Here is a 20365-nt window from a genome sequence, read left to right as displayed (position 1 = left end):
ATCAGGCTTTCGGGTGAGAAAGTTCTACTAGATATAAGTTAAGCAACTGGAACTAGGTCCTTAATCATTATCAGAATATTTAGCATCTGATCTTACTATCACTGAAATAAATGGCAAACACAAATTACCTATAGTGGGTGAAAGATGTAGTATGTCATAATAATGAATAACACAAACATAATGGTCTTTCAAGAATGCTAAAAAAGACTTTGGGAATTTTAGGGGAAGGCTGCAAGTATGACAGGAGATGAAGTTGCTGACAAGTAACAGCTTTTTCTCAGTTGGTGAGCTTATTTTATTGCCATCTGATTCATTGATACCACTGATGTATTTTGGGCCTCCAAACATCTTAGAAGAATCTTTTTATTTTCACTACTTAAAATAAAAATCCCCACAAAATTGTTCCTTTTCCCAGAAGGATAAAACCATCACAGTGTACTACATGTTTTCTCCACAGTTTCTTTAAAACTTGCCTGAACAATTTCCTGCTAATGTTAAAGAGCCTGTGAGAAAAAGTGAAGATTTCTGTAGCTGAATTAAACCTATACGTGGGAGTCAAAACCAGAAGACATAGAGGTTTTGGGAATCTACTAAGAACCTAAGACACAAACATCTGCAACAGCTGCATTATCTCTGTGGATACAAACTATTATTTCAATTTTGATGGAAATTTGAACATTTTGTATTTTTATGTAATTCAGATTGTATAAAAATACACATTTCTAACATGTATTTAAATAAATGTACATATGTATTCACAAAAATATATTGTTGGCATAGATGTGACTAGATGAAAAATCAGTATCAAGATTGTAATATGCTATAGTATAATCTTCTCTCTTAAAATTTTTTTAATATAACAAATATGCTTTAGCATCCAATAAACTTAGAAGACAGAGTGATTAGCTTCTTAGAACATAAATTTAAAGGAATCTAATTTGTGATATTTGTGAGATGACATCATGCTATATGAAAATGTGAATATCCTTCTACTAAAAAAACCTAAAAAATATAATTATCTGTTTTACAAGCCTGCATGCCACCTATTTTAAACAAACGTTTTAGTATTATCACATAAGTCATTCACTAATCAAGTGTAAAAAGGATATCAGTAGCACTGGACACAGTTGTTTGTGTGACCTTTTTCCTGCAGTACTGTGTATGTTGCATCCAAAAAATACTGTTTGTATATTGCCTTCAATCTTTTATTTTGCAGGTTTTCTAGGCAAGAAAAACAATGCCTCATTTATCAGTTCACAAAACTGATCCAACATAGCTAGTATTAAAAATTAAAGCACCATGGAAAACTTTGAATGATACATATAAGTCGATGTTTTACAAGCACTGACAAAGTGAGATGGAGGAAATATCCCAGTGCTTTCTGTTCAGTTCCTAAACTAGGGAACTGCTATCCTTCATTTACATTCCCCACCACTGGGCAAACTCAGGTGGACAGCAAGTGAGAAAAATATCTGCTACCTCATCTTCTCCCTTCCTGGGAGCTGCCCTGGCAACGCTACCATACACTTTGCAGAATAGTCACTGCTGCTATGGTACACACAACAGAGATTAGTCAAAATCATTAGTCAAAAGGGTGAACTGTGAAGAAAACTAAACACAGACTGGCAAAGGAACTTCATTGTTCATATAATGGGACAAACTTGTCTGTTCGTAAGTACAGGAGGATAAGAAAACTCAAATGTTTGTACAGGCAAACCTCCGCATTACAAACATGGGCAACAGTTTGTTAAAATACACCTTTTCCTTCTTGACTGGTAATGCAAGTTAAAGAACTGAAGTTCTGTGTATGATTTGAGGGTTGCAACTAGATGATCTTTAAGGTCCCTTCCAACCCAAATTGTTCTATGATTGTATGATTAGCACTGGAACATTTTAGTGGAAAAAACCAAGATATTTGCAATCATCAGTCCTTTGGAGGAAGAGAAACATGACTAAATCCTAAGAGAAAAGAATTCTAACCTGTAGAAAAAGGAGTAGAGAAACTTTAAAACTATATAAGCATCACAGATGTTTATGTAAAAAAGTGAAACCAGACCATTTTGCTTATCCAAAGTAAAGTGAAAAGCAATTTCAAATTTTTCTAAGTCAGTGACAGCCGTGCCTTCCTTTTAAATAAACATGAAGGAATCATAAAGGAATGTGTGGAACATATTATTCTTTCTCTTTTATGAAGCATTGCTGACAAGAAGCTGCTTGCATATGGAGACAGTACTTGAATCTTCTTATAACTACTTTCAAAAGGAAACAAATAGTGCTGAAAACCCTGCTTTTGACTGCATGGATCTAGCATGAAGCTCTCTAATCAATTTAGGGATTCAAGAGAGATCCTAAAAGTCTCAGACTGTATAAAATGTGCTACACACAATCTCACAGGGACACTGTGATTTTTGTAATGTAATCAAAACTCCTGGTACATATTTTCCTGTATATATGATTTCACTGATTATCGTTCAATTATTTTGATACAAAAAACACTAAAATCAGGTGCATAACCAAAATAAGTGAAAATTAAAAATCGAGACCCTGTTATAATTTTGGTGGTTATCAAACTGTAGCAGTTCTCATGAGAAATTTTGTTTCATAATTAATTTCTATTGGGTCACAGAAGCTTGGAAGAAGTAAAAGGAAAGGTATCTTTTCAGGAAAATCTGCATAGAACCAGAGCACATAATTTTGGCATATGGATGTTTAAGTAAATGTTCAATAAACTCGGCTTTCCATAATATCATAATATCTTTTGTTTCTGGTAAAGATGGAACAAAATTGTTTCTTTCATTAAGTTGTTTACATTTGAAAGAACCTTATTCTCAGAATTTCTTTATGTTCATTGTCCAGTCAGATTAATAGGACAAGTTTAGAATTATCCCACATTTGATCCACAAATTTTCATCTTTGATATTAACAATGCATCACTGAAAAACAACCTGCTGTCTAGAAAGACTTTCTAGAATTTCTGCTTATGGAACTGAATCCCATATTGTCACTGCTTCCTTTACAGCAGACAACCAATTCACCAAGCTGAAGATGAGCCAGCAACATGCCCTTGCTACAAGATGGCTAATCGTATCCTGGGCTGCACTAGAGAAAGCATCACTGATCTTCACCATAATGTTTTTGCTACAGTTACTCCCAAAACAATGAAGGACAAGCTTTTTCTGTTTCTGAGTCATAAACATCTCCTCACAACATGCACACATACAAATGCATTTTTTCAATAACATTGTTAGCTCACCTTTATTTGGTTCAAAACAGACTATAGATATTTTCCCTGAAATACAGCGCACACAATCTCTACAGTAACAGCAACAGTGCAGCCCTTCAGTACTATTTTTTCATAAACTATTCCAAGTTTTACTTAAACTAATTAGTCCCAGTCGGGAAGAAATGCATGTCAAAATACCTATTCTATGACAAAATCAAATTGCAAAGCACAATTTTCATGGGTAGCAATCATAGCATGCCTCGGACAAAGTGATCATGAGATGATACGGTTTTCTGTTCTAGGTGAAGAGGGTGGTTAGTAGGACAGTAGCATTAAATTTCCAGAGGGCAGACTTTGAACTCTTCAGAAGGCTGGTTGGCAAAGTCTCATGGGAGACAGTACTTAAGGGCAAGGGAGCCCATGAGGGCTGGGAGCTCTTCAAAAAGGAAATCCTAGCAGCTCAGGAGAAAGGCATCCCCATGTTACGGAAAAAAAGTCGGCAGGGGAAAAATCCAGCTTGGTTGAACGGAGAGATCTTGAGTGATATCAAGAAGAAGAGAAATGTTTATGGGCTCTGGAAGAGAGGACAGGCCTCTTGAGTGGACTACAGGAGGAAAGTGAGATTGTGTAGAGAAAAGATCAGAAGGGCTAAGGCTCAACTAGAAATCAGATTGGCAAAGTCTGTGAAAGATAACAAAAAATCTTTCTATAAATATATAAATAATAGAAGGAGGACTAGGGAGACCATACAGTCCCTATTGGATGCAGAAGGAACAACAGTGACGGGATGAGGAAAAGGCTGTGGAACTTAATGCCTTCTTTGCCTCAGTCTTTAATTGTAAAGAAAGTCATTCCATCCGTGTACAAACCCAGGAGCTAGAGGAGCAAAATGAGGCTCCCATGATCCAAGAGGAGGTGGTCAGAGCCTTGCTAGCCCGACTAGACACCCACAAGTCTATGGGGCCAGATGGGATTCATCCAAGGGTATTGAAGGAGCTGGCAGATGTGCCGGCCAAACCCCTTTCCATCATCTTCCAACAGTCCTGGAAGACTGGGGAAGTCCGACTGGACTGGAGGCTGGCTGATGTTGTGCCCATCTACAAGAAGGGTCGTAGGGAGGACCCAGGAAACTACAGGCCTGTCAGTCTGACCTCAGTGCCAGGGAAAGTCATGGAGCAGGTGATCTTGAGTGCTATCACGAAGCACATGCAAGAGAACCGGGTGATCAGGCCCAGTCAACATGGGTTCACAAAAGGCAGGTCTTGCCAAACTAACCTGATCGCCTTCTATGACAAAGTGACTCGGCTGCTGGATGAGGGAAAGGCTGTGGATGTGGTCTTCCTGGACTTCAGCAAAGCCTTTGACACAGCTTCTCACAGCATTCTGCTTGAGAAACTGTCAGCCTCTGGCCTGGAGAGGCGCACACTCTCCTGGGTGGAAAACTGGTTGGATGGCCAGGCCCAGAGAGTGGTGGTAAATGGAGTTAACTCCAGCTGGAGGCCAGTGACAAGTGGGGTTCCCCAGGGCTCAGTGCTGGGTCCAGCCCTGTTCAGTGTCTTTATCAATGACCTGGATGAAGGCATTGAGTACACCCTTAGCAAGTTCACGGACGACACTAAGCTGGGTGGAAGTGTGGATCTGCTGGAGGGTAGGGAGGCTCTGCAAAGGGATCTGAACAGGCTGGACCGCTGGGCAGAGTCCAATGGCATGAGGTTTAACAAGGCCAAATGCCGGGTCCTGCACTTGGGGCACAACAACCCTGTGCAGTGCTACAGACTAGGAGAAGTCTGTCTAGAAAGCTGCCTGGAGGAGAGGGACCTTGGGGGTGTTGGTTGACAGCTGACTGAACATGAGCCAGCAGTGAGCCCAGGTGGCCAAGAAGGCCAATGGCATCTTGGCTTGTATCAGAAACAGCGTGACCAGCAGGTCCAGGGAGGTTATTCTCCCTCTGTACTCGGCATTGGTGAGACTGCTCCTCGAATACTGTGTTCATTTCTGGGCCCCTCAACACAAGAAGGATGTTGAGGCTCTGGAGCAAGCCCACAGAAGAGCATCAAAGCTGGTGAAGGGGTTGGAGAACAGGCCTTATGAGGAGCGGCTGTGAGAGCTGGGGTTGTTTATCCTGGGGAAGAGGAGGCTGAGGGGAGACCTCATTGCTCTTTGTAACTACCTGAAAGGAGGTTGTATAGAGGAGGGAGCTGGCCTCTTCTCCTCAAGCTCTGCCAAGGGAGATTTGGGCTGGACGTTAGGAAAAAATTCTTCACAGAAAGGGTCATTGGGCACTGGAACAGGGTGCCCATGGAGGTGGTTGAGTAACCTTCCCTGGAGGTGTTTAAGGCACGGGTGGACGAGGTGCTAAGGGGCATGGTTTAGTGTTTGATAGGAATGGTTGGACTCGATGATCCGGTGGGTCTCATCCATCCTGGTTATTCTATGATTCTATAGCAAAGCACAGAAGCTCTGCAATTCTACTGTTACTTACTAGTACTACCGATAATGATAATGATATTGTTTTTTTCTATAATAGTTTCCAGCTCTTGGCAATGATCATGTTTTTCAGCTTCAAAAAGAATGTGGACATTTTTTACTGATATTAATTACTGTATTCAGTATGAAAAAATCTGACTCACAAAATGGCTTAGAACAAATTTTGAAGTGTTTTCACTAAAAAAAAAAAAAAATGGCCTAAATCCTGCCATTTTCCTGTGGCACTAATTTCAGGCTTAGAATTTGAAACTAGACAAGTTCTCTCATTTCCAAGACTGAATGCAACATGCAACTGTAATTAAACTGTTGTAAATTCACTCCATAGGGAGGAGTAGCTCCTTCGATTTCAGTGTAGTGTCTACAGTTTAATGCAGACATAGATGAGAACAGATCATGGTCCTTCGTTTTCTATTCATGCCGCATCAAATATGTATTTGGTTTTGTAAATCATAGAATAGGTTGAAAAATGTCAGTCTCATGAAAAAGAAGGATTGCTGTTGTTACTGTAAAATACAATTTACATGCATTGAGAATAAAAATCTTACCTACATATGCTTCAAAACATTGAGAAACAATATAACAGATATACTTTTCTACCTTGTATTCATGTTTAGCGTAAGTTCTAAGCAAAATTCTGGTATGGGGAAAAGACCTTCAGTTTAAGCTCTGAGCCAAGGAAAAGAGTAGCTCAGCGGATTTCTAAATTTTCACCTCAAAATAGTTAATAGCTTACTTTAACCATGCAAGATCTCCCCCCAAAAAGATAGCTTTCAATAAATTCTGGAGGAAAAGAAATGTTGTATGCAAAGAGATCATTGATAGACATAATTGCCAAAATGGAGGGAAAAAATATTCACAGCACAAATAACATCAGTCAAGGAGATGGCTTTCACTTTCAAGATCTATTTTCTGGTATTTAAAACTTTCTAAATAAATTATTTCAACTAAATACATTCATCATTCTCTATACCTAAAATCTACATATCATTTTTACATATCAAATAAATCTCCACTGGACTCTTGTTGATCAACATGAAAAAAAACCATGTACTTTTCATAGTGAATTTTCCAACTTTTTTTTCACTTTTTCTTCTTAAATCACTAATGGGCCACTGGAAAACAATAGAATGGGTTTTTTTTATTTTTTAGAATGATCCTAATTCAAATGTATTCAAATGCTATACATATGCTAATACATATAAGAAACTAATTTCTTACCATGAATTTTTGCAGGACTGTGGCCAATGATGAGGACATCAAACACATTACAGACAAGACTCACTGAGGTGGTATTTCCAAAGTCTTTGCATGATCTCAAGATTGGTTATTTGATTTCTCCGCACACTGGTTGCCCTGCCTGTAAAATGGACTATGTTAAACAGGATGGACTCAGCATTAATTGAACTAGGGAGAGTAAAATTTCACAGTCATGTCAGTGCATGATATGACACCGTAACCACCATACGATGTGTGCTACACCAGGTAAGGCAAATGGGAAAAAAAAGGCAGCAGAGAATGTAAAAACCCACTCCTCTAAAAAATTATTCTTTTCTGTAGCCTAGCAGTCAATATCCAATATTAAATAATTTAAGATCTCTGAACGTGTTGTTATATAAATGTACTTTGAGGCATTGACTCAAACTAGATGAAAAACTTGGGGAACAATTTAGGACCTAGCAATGAATAAAGGCAGCAGACACCACATTTGTGCTCACAAGTGCTCTGAAATGTGGTATAAGTTAGTTAGTAGACCAATCTTCACCCTGAGTTCTCTAGATTTTCTCATTCAGTGTTCAACTCTCCCTTCTATCTCCACATTCCCATTAAAACTATGCAATGCTTAAAAAGGATATTGAATGTAATATACCTAATTGTCTTTCAGTATCATTTTAAAGAGGTGAATGATAACCTTAAAGACAATAATGAGCTTCTTGAAGTTCTTTCGGAATTTACTTGGCAACTGCTGCTCTAGAACAGACTAATAGTCTGCCTAATTCACTATGGTGTCATTTCTAAAGAGAATACAGGATCATTTCATAATAGGTAGTTCACAACTTTTGTTTCATAAAGCAGTATAAATGGAAGAATAGACCAGATCCATTTGCATTTGATTTGCACTTAAGCCCTGGAAAGTTTACAAAGGGAAAATTTAACTATATTTCAGAGGCAATAAGGAGAAACAGGTTTAATACAAAGTTCTAAAATTTGTGATTAAGAACATTTCTTAGTCTTTATTGACTGTGTGTTAGAAATCCTGACAAGAGGTTAAGAAATCTTGCCTGTCACAACTGGTAAAAATGATGGCAAGAATAATTATTTAAAGTGCTTTTTTAATGATAATTTAGGCTCAGTTTTCTTACCATTTCTCCAAATGTCTTTCCCAGTGTGTATGATACAGTTTTAAATTGAAACTTACCTTACTGAATGAAATCCCATCTTAAAGATTTAAGGAGGAGTTTCTTGTTTAGGGCACTATTTCTGGCGATGAAGAGGACAAAAACCTGCAATGAAAGAAAGAGCGTTTTAGGAAGCTGAACATCACCATGATAAGATTGCTTGGAAGGAGCTGAAAAAAACCCCCAACAGGAGTCTGCATTTGGTCAACATTTATACCAATTGCTTTTCTGGGGTTTTCAGACCTTCTATTTCTCTTGTCTTGCACAGTCCTGCTAGCTTACATTGAAACTCTGTTTTCTTACAATTGTATTTACTTGTGGAATATAATTGTATTTGTAGGTGGAGATTACCATCAATGTGCTAATAGTTACCTATAATTAAAGTGATAAGAATGACAAGATGAAATTTTTAAAGTTCCCAAAAAGTGCTTACAAATACATTTAGTGAAAATGTAGGAGGACAAGGGATGCGGGCTTTCATGTAAAACATGTCAAACGAGGTGCTAAGGGGCATGGTTTAGTGTTTGATAGGAATGGTTGGACTCAATGATCCGGTGGATCTCTTCCAACCTGGTTATTCTATGATTCTATGATTCTAAAATGGTCCTTATATTCAAAGCCAGGCACAGCAACGTTTGTTAAATCCTACCCCATTTAAAACATGTTCTACAAAGATGACCCAACCAAAATGAATCAAAACTTTTTGAAAACACATTTAATAACTCCATATATGAAGGTATAGGCCTGGAAGCACAAATTAACCATCTGCGGTCCTAAAGCACATATAGAACATTTTACTAGAATTCCTTTTCTGGAAGAAAAATTTAGAAGAGGAGAGATATTTAAATCTAAAGTACAAATTTAAGGCAATCTCTTCCAAAAGCAAGGTTGTAAAACTATTTCAACTTCATATTAAAAACTTTCCTCAGACATATGATAATTAAAGAAAAATTAGTTTTAAAACAAAAGTACTGAAAATATAAAACTACAATTTTTATATTTTTTGTATTTTTTTATAATTTTATTTTTTAAAAAATTACTGCTCCTCCCCTCAGTTTTCTTAGAAAAACAAAAAAAGAGAATAGCAATATATCTATTGATACTGATATTAAAAAAAATAATAAGGAAGTGGTTTCGAAGTATTTCTTTTTTACACAGACATTTGCTTTTAAAATTCTCTTAGGAGTTCAACAAGTTATTAAAATCACAGAATTACAATAAAATAGCTGTTTCATTTCCTGCATGACTAACACAGATGTAAGAATCAAGAACTGATTTGTTTCTACCTTTTATACAGACAGGTACACATTAGTATCTGTGTATATAGATCTTTATCAAGCTATGTGGCTATGCTAGTTGTTGTCAATGGCATGTTTTTTATGGTCAAAAACATCATAGGAAAGGATATTTTCATGAAAGAAATTTTCAAGCATCTATGACAAATCATAGAGAAGGTTTCTATGACAAATCGTATAGAAGGTTTCTTATATATTTATTCTAAAATAATGTAGCAAGAACAAAGTACGTTCTTGATAAATCTATAAAAGAATAAACTAGAATAAGAGGCAGATGCAGACTGGTCCTTGGACTCTGAAGTCTAGGATTTTTGTCTTCTTTGTAGGCAAAGCGGCATTGGCATTGTTCCCATTAAATGAGTGTGCTTAAGAGAAATATTTCATAGAATCATAGAATCATAGAATAACCAGGATGGAAGAGACCCACCGGATCATCGAGTCCAACCATTCCTAACAAACACTAAACGATGCCCCTTAGCATCTCGTCCACCCGTGCCTTAAAAACACCTCCAGGGAAGGTGACTCAACCACCTCCCTGGGCAGCCTGTTCCAGTGCCCAATGACCCTTTCTGTGAAAAATTTTTTCCTAATGTCCAGCCTAAACCTCCCCTGGCGGAGCTTGAGGCCATTCCCTCTTGTCCTGTCCCCTGTCACTTGGGAGAAGAGGCCAGCACCCTCCTCTCTACAACGTCCTTTCAGGTAGTTGTAGAGAGCAATGAGGTCTCCCCTCAGCCTCCTCTTCTCCAGGCTAAACAACCCCAGCTCTCACAGCCGCTCCTCATAAGGCCTGTTCTCCAACCCCTTCACCAGCTTTGTTGCTCTTCTTTGGGCTTGCTCCAGAGCCTCAACATCCTTCTTGTGTTGAGGGGCCCAGAAATGAACACAGTATTCGAGGAGCAGTCTCACCAATGCCGAGTACAGAGGGAGAATAACCTCCCTGGACCTGCTGGTCACACCGTTTCTGATACGAGCCAAGATGCCATTGGCCTTCTTGGCCACCTGGGCACACTGCTGGCTCATGTTCAGTCAGCTGTCAACCAACACCCCCAAGGTCCCTCTCCTCCAGGCAGCTTTCTAGACAGACTTCTCCTAGTCTGTAGCACTGCACAGGGTTTTTGTGCCCCAAGTGCAGGACCCGGCATCTGGCCTTGTTAAACCTCATGCCATTGGACTCTGCCCAGCGGTCCAGCCTGTTCAGATCCCTTTGCAGAGCCTCCCTACCCTCCAGCAGATCAACACTTCCACCCAGCTTAGTGTCGTCCGCAAACTTGCTAAGGGTGTACTCAATGCCTTCATCCAGGTCATTGATAAAGACACTGAACAGGGCTGGACCCAGCACTGAGCCCTGGGGAACCCCACTTGTCACTGGCCTCCAGCTGGATTTCACACCATTTACCACCACTCTCTGGGCCCGGCCATCCAACCAGTTTTCCACCCAGGAAAGTGTGCGCTTCTCCAGGCCAGAGGCTGACAGTTTCTCAAGCAGAATGCTGTGAGAAGCTGTGTCAAAGGCTTTGCTGAAGTCCAGGAAGACCACATCCACAGCCTTTCCCTCATCCAGCAGCCGAGTCACTTTGTCATAGAAGGCGATCAGGTTAGTTTGGCAAGACCTGCCTTTTGTGAACCCATGTTGACTGGGCCTGATCACCCGGTTCTCTTGCATGTGCTTCGTGATAGCACTCAAGATCACCTGCTCCATGACTTTCCCTGGCACTGAGGTCAGACTGACAGGCCTGTAGTTTCCTGGGTCCTCCCTACGACCCTTCTTGTAGATGGGCACAACATCAGCCAGCCTCCAGTCCAGTCGGACTTCCCCAGTCTTCCAGGACTGTTGGAAGATGATGGAAAGGGGTTTGGCCGGCACATCTGCCAGCTCCTTCAATACCCTTGGATGAATCCCATCCAGCCCCATAGGCTTGTGGGTGTCCAGTCGGGCTAGCAAGGCTCTGACCACCTCCTCTTGGATCACGCAAGTTTCTTATTGTCCACATAATTATTAGGGGTTTCTTATTGTCCACATAAGAACTTCAGCTTGCTCAAATTCTTCAATATAAACTTTTCTGAATAGCATCAAAACATGACAAGACTTCATTTTATTCTATAAAAAGAGCTTCGAGGATGGATTTTAAAAGACTTTCCAGTGCTTAAAGTTGTGGATCAGAACATTCTGTGATTTACAGATTTTGTCTAAGTGTATTAATTGCCTAAGGCCATCTTCAAAACCCTTTCAAACAACAAAAATAGCAGGTTCTACATGTTTAAGGTCCAAGTGTAACTTTGCAGGCGTGAGGGATATTTCTTGTTGGTAACCAGCACTATTCATGTCAGCTTAATCTTAGTGAGATATCAGCCACTTCTCGCTTTTTGAAAGACTTAATTTCTCTTTCTTACTTCCTTTGAACAGAAGAATACTAGCTGTTTGTCGCTATATTATTAGGTGGGAGGCAGTGTATGGCAGGATTACAAGTCAGTGTGCTGGACAGTAAAAAAACACAAGCCCGAACCAAACAAAAACTTGTCTTAATGACTGGGGCAGAGAGAAAATGCATAAGACAGCATGCTCACAGATTCAAATTTTTTCCTGAGTATGCTAATATTAAGACAGAGAAAGCATCCGAGATACCACTTTCCTATCTTGCTGAAGAAAACTTCAAATATTTCTAACTTATAAATTTCTTCTTTAGCAAATTGTGTGATGTTTACTCTGGACTAGTTCTGCATTATACCCATGCCCACATTTGGGTTTTGATTCTGTAAGGTTTTCAAGTGCAGTATAGAGCAGTCATGCTGATGAAAAGCTAAACTCTAGAATGGCATGGATTTCTGCTTTGGTTAAATGAGAGCAAGTACGAAAGTATATCCCAGCCCGTTGTAAATAAAACTATGTGGGAGCAGAGGAGTTTATTGGGCAAGATGTGAGAAGCAAGAGGGAAGATTTAACTGCTTGATACATTATTATTCATAGAGTGGTGTGGCACTCAGGTTGTCATAATATACAGCAGAGAGCATGCACATTCCCAGTGTTGAACAGCACTGAGAGGGTTTGCAGAGACATAGGTCATTTGGGGGAAATATACTTCCATCACAATCCAGGCACAGGTTTTCTGCTCTTTGTGGAATGGATCTGGCAGCACAAGCTAGGGGTTCATCAGCTGGTCACTAACAACCAAAAAAAGCTATTCATTACAAATCAAGACATATTTGGAAAGGCTTAGAGAAAGTGATTCAAACAAAGAACAGGTCAAATGCACAAACAGTTGTGTGGGTATGATTGTCAGCATAAAACTTCGCACTGATGAATAAGGTTAATTAGAGAAGGTAGAATCTACAGAAGGCATAAATATAAAATTTTAAAATCACTTGGGAAGAATATAAAGAACTAAGGCAGCAAAGAAAGGAGATTAGATAGAGCCATCAGGTTTAAACATGCATACGCAAAACAGTGGAAGAGTTAATTAGACAAAATAAGGCAGTCTGAATTTCTGTAATAAGAAAATCTCAAGTTTTAGCAGAAATATCAAAGGACCTGAACTAAAGATAATTTGAACAGGAATTTAATGGCCTAAGTTGCATGAAGTATGTTCCTCCTAATGTAACAATTTCTTACCTCACTGAATTCCTTGAGAACAGTAAGCTGTTCCTTGTGATTCTCTGGTGCCCTGTACATATTCAATACTGAAAATCAAGTTGGAATGAACTTCTTTAACATGGACAAGTTAATCTTAATTTCCAGTCTTTAAATATACACATAGAATAATTATTGTTACATTGCAACTATTACTTAAATGTGTCATAAGCGTCTGCATTTGTATTTCAAATTACATTAGATCATTCCAGAAGACACTGGCCTAATTTGGCCTACATACATTTATGCTGTATTTAGATGTAATACATCTTTCTGAATTATTAAAGGTCAGGCTAAAATGAAGTTTCATGAAAGACAAAATGCAGTAACTTTTTCTCTTTTAATCTTGATAAAAACTATGTAAAATTTACTCTAATATATTGATACATAACCTAGAATATATTTCTTTTTCTTAGAGAAGGTAAAAGATTCAATCCAAATAAAATTACAGAAACTATGAGATTTAGTCTTAGAGTATGAATATACTAAGAAATGGATTTACTGAGGTTGTAAAAATATTCAGCTTTCAAACGATACTTGAAAAAAATGGAAAAGGTGTAAGATAGTCTGTGGCCAAGCATGGTGCATGTCTATTGGAATAGGAGGCCAAATGTGTTCTAAAGATTGATTCTCAGATATTTCTAGCTACTACTAGCCACTTCCTACTTGACTTGCTGAATTACTTTGTAAGAATTACCTCCTTCAGAAAAACTGAATTATTTGTTCATCTATGAAAAAGACTGTCAACTATACTTCCATCTATTTATTCTACTTATATGTACATATATATGCATGTATATGCGCATACTTGCTTTGTCTGCTCCTTACAAGCAGAATAAGAATAATTTTATGTATAATTAGGGCTCTAAATATTACCCTGGAGAAAATAGCTTGGAGATCCTGATAATATTTAACAGGTTTCATATGAGAAAAGAGAAAATGAAATTATCAGAAGACATGAAAAGTCTGTCAAGGCTCAGTGTATAAACTGAGGTATTTCCTGAAAACTGTAATTCTTGCGCCAAAGTTCAGACAAGTAATGGAGATGTCTCGCTCTGCGAAAGTGTTTCTATGCTGCATGCCAACACTATCATAGCATTAAGGTAACTGAAATGGAACCAACTCATTAGGAAACGAGAACGAAAGGAGACCCTCTTCTTCTATTTCTTAATACAAGTACAAGAACAACAAGTGTATCGTAAAGACCTCCAAAAGGATCTTTTATTTAATGTTGTTTCATTAAATAATCTTTTCTGTATAGGCTTCAGTGAAGCTAACACTGATGGAAAATGCAGTAGAATGTACTTTTGGCTATGTATGCCTTTTTTTCCCGTGTTTGTAAGACATGATCATAGACCTGTGGAAGACTAACTGTGAATTACAGAGCGCAGTTTTGATGTATGCCTACAGGATTGTACATGATTTATACCAAACGGCTTATTTAAAGTTTTAGGATAATTCTAAAACACAGTTCTGTACCTTCTCCAGAAGGCACCTGGTAGGAGAAAATAAGCAAGACCAACTTGCATGTATACCATTGTAAACTGACTTCCATTAATTGTTCCAGGCACCCACATGAGGTGAAGTAAAAATCAGCTTAATTCACAGCAACAAAAGAAAAGGGAGTAAAGAAAATTTTCTAGCTTTAAGAGTATGTAACCACAAACTTCTACAAACTGCACTGTAACCTTGCTTGTATTTCAAATTCCAAAATGTTCAAATCACCTCACAGAAATCAATGAATTTTCATGTCCCCCATTCCAAGTAAACTCATCAAACACATGAGTCAATTCTTGATTTTCTACTTGCCCTCAGTGCAATGTAATGGCACTTCACAGGAGAAAGAGTACCCAAGAGTATTGAGGGAGCGGGCGAACATGCTTGCCAAACCCTTTTCCATAACCTTCCAGCAGTCCTGGCTGATTGGGGAAGTTCCACTGGACTGGAGGCTGGCTGATGTTGTGCCCATCTACAAGAAGGGCCAGAGGGAGGATCCAGGAAACTACAGGCCTGTCAGTCTGACCTCAGTGCCAGGGAAAGTCATGGAACAAGTGGTCTTGAGTGCTATCATGAAGCATATGCAAGAGAACCAGGTGATCAGGCCCAGGGAGGCTCTTCAAAGGGATCTGAACAGGCTGAACTGCTGGGCTGAGACCAATGGTATGACGTTTAATAAGGCCAAATGCCAGGTCCTGCACTTGGGGCACAACAACCCTATGCAGTAATACAGACTAGAAGAAGAGTGGCTACAAAGCTGCCTGGAGGAGAAGAACCTGGTGGTGTTGATTGACAGCTGACTGAACATGAGACAGCAGTGTGCCAATGGCATCTTGGCTTGTACCAGAAATGGCGTGACCAGCAGGTCCAGGGAGGTTATTCTGCCCCTGTACTCAGCATTGGTGAGACCACACCTCGAATATTGTGTTCAACTCTGTTCATTTCACTACAAGAAGAATGTTGAGGCTCTGGAGCGTATCCAGAGAAGAGTGACGAAGCTGGTGAAGGGGCAGGAGAACAAGACTTATGAGGAACAGCTGAGGCAGCTGGGGTTGTTTAGCCTTGAGAAGAGGAGGCTGAGGGGAGACCTTATCAGTCTCTATAACTACATGAAAGGATGTTGTAGAGAGGAGGGAGCTGGCCTCTTCTCCCAAGTGACAGGGGACAGGACAAGCGGGAATGGCCTCAAGCTCTGCCAGTGGAGGTTCAGGCTTGGCATCATAAAATAATTTTTCACAAAAATTGTCATTGGACGCTGGCACGGGCTGCCCAGGGAGGTGGTTGAGTCACCATCCCTGGAGGTATTTAAAAGACGGGTGGATGAGGTGCTGAGGGGCATGGTTTAGTGATTGATAGGAATGGATGGACACGATAATCCTGGAGGTCTTTTCCAACCTAGTGATTCTATGATTCTGTGCAAAAAGGTTGCATACAGATTTTTCCAAACATTTGTATTTGTATGACCTCAATTAACAAAGCACACATTTTATGCATGCATTTCCTATGTTTTCCAGCCTTTTCTTAAACACTGATGGATGTAAATCAATTCATATTTGAATAATTCTCAAGTTACTAGAAATGTGCAAGGCAAAATGAAAAAGTATTAAAGCCACATGAATTTGCCACAAATTCAGAGACTGAAAACAAATCCATTTTATCAAGGACATTGTTAAAATCTATACAATTACTCTCCAACAGTGTTTTGCAACCACATCCTATTACAGTAAAACAAACTTCAGTCATTCTCTTTGTTAGTATGGAACCAAACCTATTGAAGAATACAGGCCCATACTTAGTAACCTTTGACACAAGCTAGCCCAACAACCAGATATGAGAATCTGCAATCACAGTAATACAAATAAAAATTTCCCTGTAAAATTTTATGCTCTGAATTGTGGCCATCCCTTGGATGTATATACTTTCCCTGGAACATTTAGGTAAAGTCCTATCTACTTCTTAACATCTGTAAAGCTGGCACAACTTTACTAGTGGAATCAACCCCAGGAAATTTGTGCTCTGCATGATGCCAAGAGATTCTATTCTATGTCAGAGTCTGTTGCAGCTTGCTATAAGGGAAAGTCTGAAATGTGCATAAAAATAGGAAGCATGGACAATAATAGTCAGAAAGCTGTGGTAACTATCTTAGTAAAAAGATGGCTAGGCAGGGAAGAATATTTCCTTCTTTCCTATGTCCCTCAGAATTTTCAAATTGGAAATGCAAATATTTCCCACACATGAAAGTTACGTGAATTTGCATAACATGAGCTCATGGGGCTGTAAAAAGAAGCAGAGATAAACTGTCTGTGATCACACTGCCTCTCCTGCTCTGACTCACAAAAAATGGATCAGTATCCAGCTGTTCTAAGTCATGCTTGGTGCCTTCATTGTCTTGGAAAGAACAGTTAATTTCTTCATTTAGCCCTTCCCTTAATTCAGTATACCACTCTACAGTTCAGCTGCCACTCAAATGAAAAAATGTGGGGAAAACAAATTCAAGGATATCTCATAATTGTGCAATTGTTTCCATCTGTGAAAAACAACAACTTGCCTTTGAATTCAGAAATAGCTGCCTTGCCAGTATAATTGTAGAAAAAACTCTGGTTTTCACATATCTACTTGTTGGACCGGCTGTGTTCTAGCAGTCTGCGTGGTGTTAAATCCCAGGTGAAAAATAGATTCATTTCCCTTTTTAAAAATTTCAGCATATTTAGTTCAAAGTGGGTTTGTGATATTCTTGTACTTCCTTCATATAGACTGGCTCCCAAATGACTACAAACAATTTAACTCTTGAAAGGGATCTTCATTAGTTTAAGCAACCAGTTTAATTAATTTATCTTACTATCATTGCTGTTAAAGGAAAACAAGTAATTCTTGCAATCTGTGGAAAAACAACTGCTGTTTGATAATGTGAGAGTCTGAAGAAAATCTGTAAAAAGCAGAATTATATTACCGTTATTTTCAAGTGAGAGAGTTAGAACAAACCAGTCTATCTACAATTTTAAAACCAATAACAGGTTTGTTCTTTGAATATCAATACAAAAAGGGACACTAAAATTTAGAAATAAAGTAAGTTTATGAGGTTTGAGTGTAAAATTAAACTGCCTTGGCCCTGGAACCCATTTATCCTATTTTGTATTTGGAAAATTAGGCCCTTTAGCATAATTTTTTTTCACTACTCTACCTTTCTCACAAGATAAACTGTCATTCTTTTTGATAGGCACTCTAACTTGTTTAGAAACAATGAAGTAGTAGATATTCCTCTATGTTAGTTCCAATATTTCAGTGTTTATTAAATGTGTTTCCCAATACTAAACAGGGAGAAATTTACTATAGTGTAACCTACTACCTATCTGTTCCGGTTTTATCTACAATAGGACTAATTTTCTAACCTTTCAGCTAGATCTTGTCTAAGTAACTTTGTTTTCTAAAAGTTAGCTACATGTTTTTCAGATAGTGTCTATCTCTAGAAGTGATAAGGCTTAAAATTTATGATTATCACCATTGTAATGGGACATTAGAATGATGAAAGGCTATTGCTTATACTTATTTCTATAGGAACTATGATTATCCTTGAGTTGGTGGAATGCTGTAAGTCAATAGGGCAAAAAAATATCACACCTGCAGAGAGGAGCAGACAGAACAGGTGATCCAAACCCTGACCAACAGAGTATTTCATTCCATATATGTCACATTCAGTAGAAAACTGAGAGATCACGAGGGTCAAGCCCTTTTCTTTGATGGCTTGCCACTAGTAAGGACCTCATCCATCCTTCTACCCCCTGATCCCAGATTCATGCCTTCCTAAATCTCATTCCTGAGTCCACCTCCCATCTGCTGCAAAGTCCAGTCCAGTACCTTTTCCTGTGGTGTTCTGCAACATCAGAGGTTACATATTATCATCAGGAGGTTGGGGGTGGGGGGGCAATTTTGTATATTTGTATGTGTTTTGTTATTTTCTTATGTTGTATTTTGAGTTACAGTCAGTTTTGTGACTCTAACTCAGTCTCGCCTATGTAACTTCATTTTCTGGAGGCTAACTGCAGGTTTTTCATACAGTTTCACTTTAGAAGTGATAACACAGAACACTGGAATGCAGAAAGGGCAATGCTTATACTTACTCCTATAGTAACCAAGGCCATCCTCAAGCTGCCAAAAAAAATGGTTGCACCTGCAAGGAGAGGTGGACAGGACAGATGATCCTAAACTGACCAACAGGGTATTGCATCTCATATACATCACAGTATAAAACTGGGAGATCACAAGGGTCTTTTCGCTTTTCTTCAATAGCCAATGTCCAGTGAGGACCTCGTCTGACTGTTTGCCCCTAATCCCAGATCCGTGCATTCCTGAATCCATTTCCTGAGTCCAGCTCCCTCCTACGCATGGCCTTATTCCCCCGTGTCTGCTATGCAACATTTGTGGTGATGTATAGTCATTGAGGGGAGTCACAATCTCATATATTTGTATGTATTTTATTACTTTCTAATTATTTTCATCATTATTACTATCATTTCATTAAAGCCGTAGTTTTAGTTTCAATCCCACAGGTCTTTTGCCTCTTATTTTCTGTTCCCCTTTCCCTGGGGTGTGGAGTGAAGGGAATTAAGAGTCCAACTGCATGGTCTTAACTGCCAAAATTACCCAGGTTGGGGCTAAACTGTCACATCTTATTAATATTATGTTCCTTTTTCTTTTTTTATTTCATGAATGTAAAAATACTTTTAGAGAAGTTAAAGAGTTTATAAGTGTTTTGTCCACATCCTCAAGTATTTCAGACTTATTTCCTACATCATATTCTGCAATACTTTGTCAGATTCAGTTTTTAAGCAACAATCAAATCATTCTAGCAAAACGGCTATTATTTTATTATTCAGATATTTCTGTCTGTACTTAGCATTATAATTTTCCAACTAACATTGTTTGGCTTCCATTTCTTTTTCTCTCCTGGAGAAATTGCAGCTGTATCAAACACAGTGCTAGGTCTTAAAAGGATAAAAGACCACGTCACACATTTCATCAAACTTACTTAAATTCATGTCCTTGCTCATATACTAATCTGATGACCAATGCATTCCACATACTCAGATCTCTTGATGAGAGTAATTTGGATCAGCAATTTAGGAAAAAGAAACACACATAATATATATTACGGTGAAAAAGTGAAGATGAGAGAGAAAAATGTCAATGTATATGACTCAGACCAATGATTTTCAACAATTCATGCTACATTTGAAAAGTGACAAATTTGATGTGTAACAAGGTACAAATAACTATTACTTGCAATGATGTCTTTGTCACTCCCATAAAAATGCTTGTGTAGGTTTTACTAAGAAAAAAAGAAGTGTTTAAAAACCTCTTTAAGGATATTGCTGGGTTTAATAAAAGCATTATCACTGAGTATCATCCTATGGTACAGGCTTTTTCAACACTTATAACATACAAATCTTTTAATCCTAAATAGAATGAAAAGCTCATTCTCTCCACAGAGATTTTAGTTGTTAAAATTTGGTTTCAGAGAGTATGAGGAAAATACAAATGACCTCAGCCCACTGTTACCCAACTTATTACATCATCATTAATCATAAATTATCTAGGAAGCATTGTTTAGAACGTACTGTTTGAATGGGCATATATAGAATAATGATATACCACAATCAATTGGCATCATATTTATGCTATGATAGTATCAGTTGAGGAAACTGTATCTCTACATGTATGGGACTGGAGTCTAAACTGCTTTCCATTTTGAAGTTTTATTTTAAAAATTACTTAATAAAAACAAATATATACTTGTAAACTTAACTATTCTAGGCTTCTCTGTGCAGTTATCAAAAGCCTTTAA

General features: G+C 38.4%; 1 protein-coding gene across 4 annotated transcripts in view; it reads right to left on the bottom strand.

Annotated features, from left to right (window-relative positions):
* Window positions 1-20365, bottom strand: part of LRRC4C (leucine rich repeat containing 4C) — a 548021-nt gene that overhangs the window by 112217 nt on the left and 415439 nt on the right. For 3 of the 4 annotated variants that reach the window (XM_069858060.1, XM_069858062.1, XM_069858065.1), the window contains 2 exons: window positions 8127-8211; window positions 6929-7067 (listed from right to left, as the gene is read on the bottom strand). The gene's annotated coding sequence lies outside the window, so the exon portion shown is untranslated. Of the gene's footprint in view, window positions 1-3253; window positions 3290-6928; window positions 7068-8126; window positions 8212-20365 lie in introns of all 4 variants that reach the window. The other variant, XM_069858064.1, reaches the window with a different exon arrangement.

The sequence above is a fragment of the Phaenicophaeus curvirostris genome, chromosome 5, assembly GCF_032191515.1.
Source record: "Phaenicophaeus curvirostris isolate KB17595 chromosome 5, BPBGC_Pcur_1.0, whole genome shotgun sequence".
Classification (NCBI taxonomy): Eukaryota; Metazoa; Chordata; class Aves; order Cuculiformes; family Cuculidae; genus Phaenicophaeus; species Phaenicophaeus curvirostris.
Note: the sequence above shows the minus strand (reverse complement) of the source record. Positions and strands in the feature narration are given on the sequence as shown.